This window comes from Hordeum vulgare, chromosome 4H (assembly GCF_904849725.1).
Source record: "Hordeum vulgare subsp. vulgare chromosome 4H, MorexV3_pseudomolecules_assembly, whole genome shotgun sequence".
Classification (NCBI taxonomy): domain Eukaryota; kingdom Viridiplantae; phylum Streptophyta; class Magnoliopsida; order Poales; family Poaceae; genus Hordeum; species Hordeum vulgare.
In genome coordinates, this window is record NC_058521.1 from 452,364,899 (window position 1) to 452,370,158 (window position 5,260).

The window sequence follows — 5,260 nt, forward strand, 5'->3', positions numbered from 1 at the left end:
TCAATTTGGTTCAATCAATGAAGAATATCACTCTTAGTGTGAGGAAATCAATGAAGAATCTGATTCTCAGGGCCCTACGACAATTGCACGCGGCACCTGAAATCATCATTCTTATACGGTGGGTCATGCCACCAACCAACTTTGAAATTCTTCAAGTTGTTTTTCTTCAAAGTTAAAATTCATCAACGTGACGCTTTGTCACAAAATCCTCAAGTTTTTCAAATCTTCAAAATCCTCAAAATACTTGATGATTTTCATTTGCATAGATCAATATATATATAGACTGTGATTTCAAAGTCCTCAACAACATTCACTTATAGCTATTTCTTCAACTTGATATTTCATCTAAGTGAATGTGATCGGACCCTACTCCCCTCTATGCTATAGTCACCCAGTCTATTCAATTCTTCATATGCGTTCTTCTTGAAACTTTGTTCAAAATCCTCACTGTGTCCTTGTCAGCTGAGGACTTTGCAAGGTAATCCTCAAATCTTCAAAAATGATTTATAAATCGTTACAGAGTAACTAATCCCCACTTCCCATGATCACATAAGCACGATGTCCATCGCTTTAAACTCAAGCTACACGTGTCGTGCGGAGACGAATGGGCAAGGGTGATGACCCACAAGTATAGGGGATCAATCGTAGTCCTTTCGATAAGTAAGAGTGTCGAACCCAACGAGGAGCCGAAGGCTCTGATAAGCGGATTTCAGCAAGGTAATAACTGCAAGAACTGAAAGTAGCGGTAACAAGTGATTGTGTAGCGAGGTGAAACGTAGCAAGCAAAGAGTAACAAGCAACAAGTAGTAGCAACGGTGCAGCAAGTGGCCCAATCCCTTTTGCAGCAAGGGACAAGCCTGAACAAAGTCTTATAGGAGGAAAAACGCTCCCGAGGACACACGGGAATTTCTGTCATGCTAGTTTCATCTTGTTCATATAATTCGCATTCGTTACTTTGATAGTTTGATATGTGGGCTCACCGACGCTTGGGTACTGCCCTTACATAGACAAGCATCCCACTTATGATTAACCTCTCTCGCAAGCATCCGCAACTACAAGAGATGAACTAAGGATTGGAGACGAGATGGTGCTGATGAAGATGTTGATGAAGATGCCTCCCCTCCGACGAGAAGAGTGTTGGTGATGTCGATGGCGACGATTTCCCCCTCTGGGAGGGAAGTTTCCCCGGCAGGATCGTCCTGCCGGAGCTCTAGATTGGATCTTCTCAAGTTCCGCCTCGTGGCGGCGGTGAAACCACGAAAAAGCTCCTGATTGATTTTTTTTCCAGACCAGGACGCTTTATATAGCAAAAGAGGGAGGCTAGTGGGCCTTCAGGCAGCCCACAAGCTTGCCCACCCCCACCAGGGGGGTGGTGGCGGAGTGGGGGCTTGTGGGGCCCTGGTGGCCCCCCTGTTGGAAATTTGCCCTAGAGGCAATAATAAATTAGTTATTATTATATTTCTTTGTTCATGATAATCGTTTATTATCCATGCTATAATTGTATTGATTGGAAACACAGTGCATGTGTGGATACATAGACAAAACACTGTCCCTAGTAAGCCTCTAGTTGACTAGCTCGTTGATCAAAGATGGTCAAGGTTTCCTGACCATAGCCAAGTGTTGTCACTTGATAACGGGATCACATCATTAGGAGAATCATGTGATGGACTAGACCCAAACTAATAGATGTAGCATGCTGATCGTGTCATTTTGTTGCTACTGTTTTCTGCATGTCAAGTATTTGTTCCTATGACCATGAGATCATATAACTCACTGACAGCGGAGGAATGCTTTGTGTGTATCAAACGTCGCAACGTAACTGGGTGACTATAAAGATGCTCTACAGGTATCTCCGAAGGTGTTCGTTGAGTTAGTATGGATCAAGACTGGGATTTGTCACTCCGTATGACGGAGAGGTATCTCGGGGCCCACTCGGTAATACAACATCACACACAAGCCTTGCAAGCAATGTGACTTAGTGTAAGTTGCGGGATCTTGTATTACGGAACGAGTAAAGAGACTTGTCGGTAAACGAGATTGAAATAGGTATGCGGATACCGACGATCGAATCTCAGACAAGTAACATACCGAAGGACAAAGGGAATGACATACGGGATTATATGAATCCTTGGCACTGAGGTTCAAACGATAAGATCTTCGTAGAATATGTAGGATCCAATATGGGCATCCAGGTCCCGCTATTCGATATTGACCGAGGAGTCTCTCGGGTCATGTATACATAGTTCTCGAACCCGCAGGGTCTGCACACTTAAGGTTCGACGTTGTTTTATGCGTATTTGAGTTATATGGTTGGTTACCGAATGTTGTTCGGAGTCCCAGATGAGATCACGGACGCCACGAGGGTTTCCGGAATGGTCCGGAAATGAAGATTGATATATAGGATGACCTCATTTGGTTACGGGAAGGTTTTTGTGCATTACCGGAATAGTTTCGGGCTCATCGGTAGTGTACTGGGAGTGCCGAGAGGGGTGCCGGGGACCATCAGGAGGGGTGTCACACCCCAAGGGGTCTCATGGGATATGGGAAGAGATAAACCAGCCCCTAGTGGGCTGGAATAAGTTCCCACTAAGGCCCATAAGGTTTGAGAAGGAAAAAACACAAGGTGGAAAGAGTTTCCAAGTGGGAAGGTGGAATCCTACTCCAAGTAGGATTGGAGTAGGACTCCTCCACCTCCAATTTCGGCCAAACCTTTAGGTTTTGAGGCTGCCTCCTCCCCTCCCTCCCTCCTAAATATAGTGGGGTTTTAGGCCTGATTTGAGACAACTTTTGCCACGGCAGCCCGACCACATACCTCCACGGTTTTACCTCTAGATCGCGTTTCTGCGGAGCTCGGGCGGAGCCCTACTGAGATTAGATGACCACCAACCTCCGGAGCGCTGTCACGCTGCCGGAGAACTCATCTACCTCTCCGTCTCTCTTGCTGGATCAAGAAGGCCGAGATCATCGTCGAGCTGTACGTGTGCTGAACGCGGAGGTGCCGTACGTTCAGCACTAGATCGGAGCGGATCGTGGGACGGATCGCGGGACGGTTCGTGGGACGGTTCGCGGGGCGGATCGAGGGACGTGAGGACCTTCCACTACATCAACCGCGTTCACTAATGCTTCTGCTGTGCGATCTACAAGGGTACGTAGATCGGAAATCCCCTCTCGTAGATGGGCATCACCACGATAGGTCTTCGTGCGCGTAGGAAATTTTTTGTTTCCCATGCGACGTTCCCCAACAGTGGCATCATGAGCAAGGTTCATGCGTAGATGTAATCTCGAGTAGAACACAAAAGTTTTTGTGGGCGGTGATATGCGTCTTGCTGCCCTCCTTAGTCTTTTCTTGATTCCGCGGTATTGTTGGATCGAAGCGGCTCGGACCGACATTACTCGTACGCTTACGAGAGACTGGTTTCATCGCTATGAGTAACTCCGTTGCTCAAAGATGACTGGCGGGTGTCGGTTTCTCCAACTTTAGTTGAATTGGATTTGACCGAGGAGGTCCTTGGATGAGGTTAAATAGCAATTCATATATCTCCGTTGTGGTGTTTGCGTAAGTAAGATGCGATCCTACTAGATACCCATGGTCACCACGTAAAAACATGCAACAACAATTAGAGGACGTCTAACTTGTTTTTGCCGGGTATGCTTGTGATGTGATATGGCTAACGATGTGATGTGATATATTGTATGTATGAGATGATCATGTTGTAATAGTTAATATCGACTTGCACGTCGATGGTACGGCAGCCGGCAGGAGCCATAGGGTTGTCTTTAAACTAAAGTTTGTGCTTGCAAGTGCGTTTACTATATTGCTAGAACGTAGCTTTACTAGTAATAGCATGAGTAGCACGACAACCCCGATGGCGACACGTTGATGGAGATCATGATGATGGAGATCATGGTGTGACGCTGGTGACAAGAAGATCGTCCCGGTGCTTTGGTGATGGAGATCAAGAAGCACATGATGATGGCCATATCATGTCACTTATGAATTGCATGTGATGTTAATCCTTTATGCACCTTATCTTGCTTAGAACGACGGTAGCATTATGAGGTGATCTCTCACTAAAATTTCAAGACGAAATTCTGTTCTCCCCGACTGTGCACCGTTGCGATAGTTCTTCGTTTCGAGACACCACGTGATGATCGGGTGTGATAGACTCAACGTTCACATACAACGAGTGCAAAACAGTTGCAAACGCGGAACACTCGGGTTAAGCTTGACGAGCCTAGCATGTGCAGACATGGCCTCGGAACACATGAGACCGAAAGGTTGAGCATGAATCGTATAGTTGATATGATTAGCATAGAGATGCTTACCACTGAAACTATTCTCGACTCAGGTGATGATCGGACTTGAGATAGTGGATTTGGATCATGTACCACTCAAATGACTAGAGAGATGTACTTTTTGAGTGGGAGTTCTTAAGTAATATGATTAATTGAACTAATTGTCATGAACATAGTCTAATGGTCTTTGCGAATTACAATGTAGCTTGCGCTATAGCTCTACTGTTTTTATATGTTCCTAGAGAAAAATTTAGTTGAACGTTGATAGTAGCAAACTTTGCAGTCTGAGTTTGTAAAACCGAGGATTGTCCTCGTTGCTGCGCATAAGGCTTATGTCCTTAATGCACCACTCTGTATGCTACACCTCGAGCGTCGTTTGTAGATGTTGTGAACATCCGACACGTTTCTGATGACTACACGATAGTTCAGTACAAAATACTTAATGGCTTAGAAGCAAGGCGCCGAAGTCGTTTTGAAACGTCACGGAACATAAGAGATGTTCTAAAGAGATGAAATTGTGATTTCATGCTTGTGCCCTTGTTAAGAGGTATGAGACCTCTGCCAAGATTCTTTGTCCACGAAGTAAAGGAGAAAAGCTCAATCCTTGAGCGTGTACTCAGATTATCTGAGTACGACAATCGCTTGAATCAAGTGGGAGTTGATCTTTCAGATAAGATAGTGATGGTTCTCCAAAGTCACTGTCACCAAGCTGTGAGAGCTTCGTGATGAACTATAACATATCAAGGATAGATACAATGATCATTGAGCGATTCGCGATGTTTGACACTTCAAAAGTAGAAATCAAGAAGGAGCATCAATAGTTGATGGTTAGTAAAACCACTAAGTTTCGAGAAAGGCAAGGGCTAGAAGGGATACTTCATGAAATGGAAAAGCAGTTGCTGCACTGATGAAGAGACCCCAGATTAAACCCAAGCCCAGGACTAAGTGCTTCTGTTATGAGGGG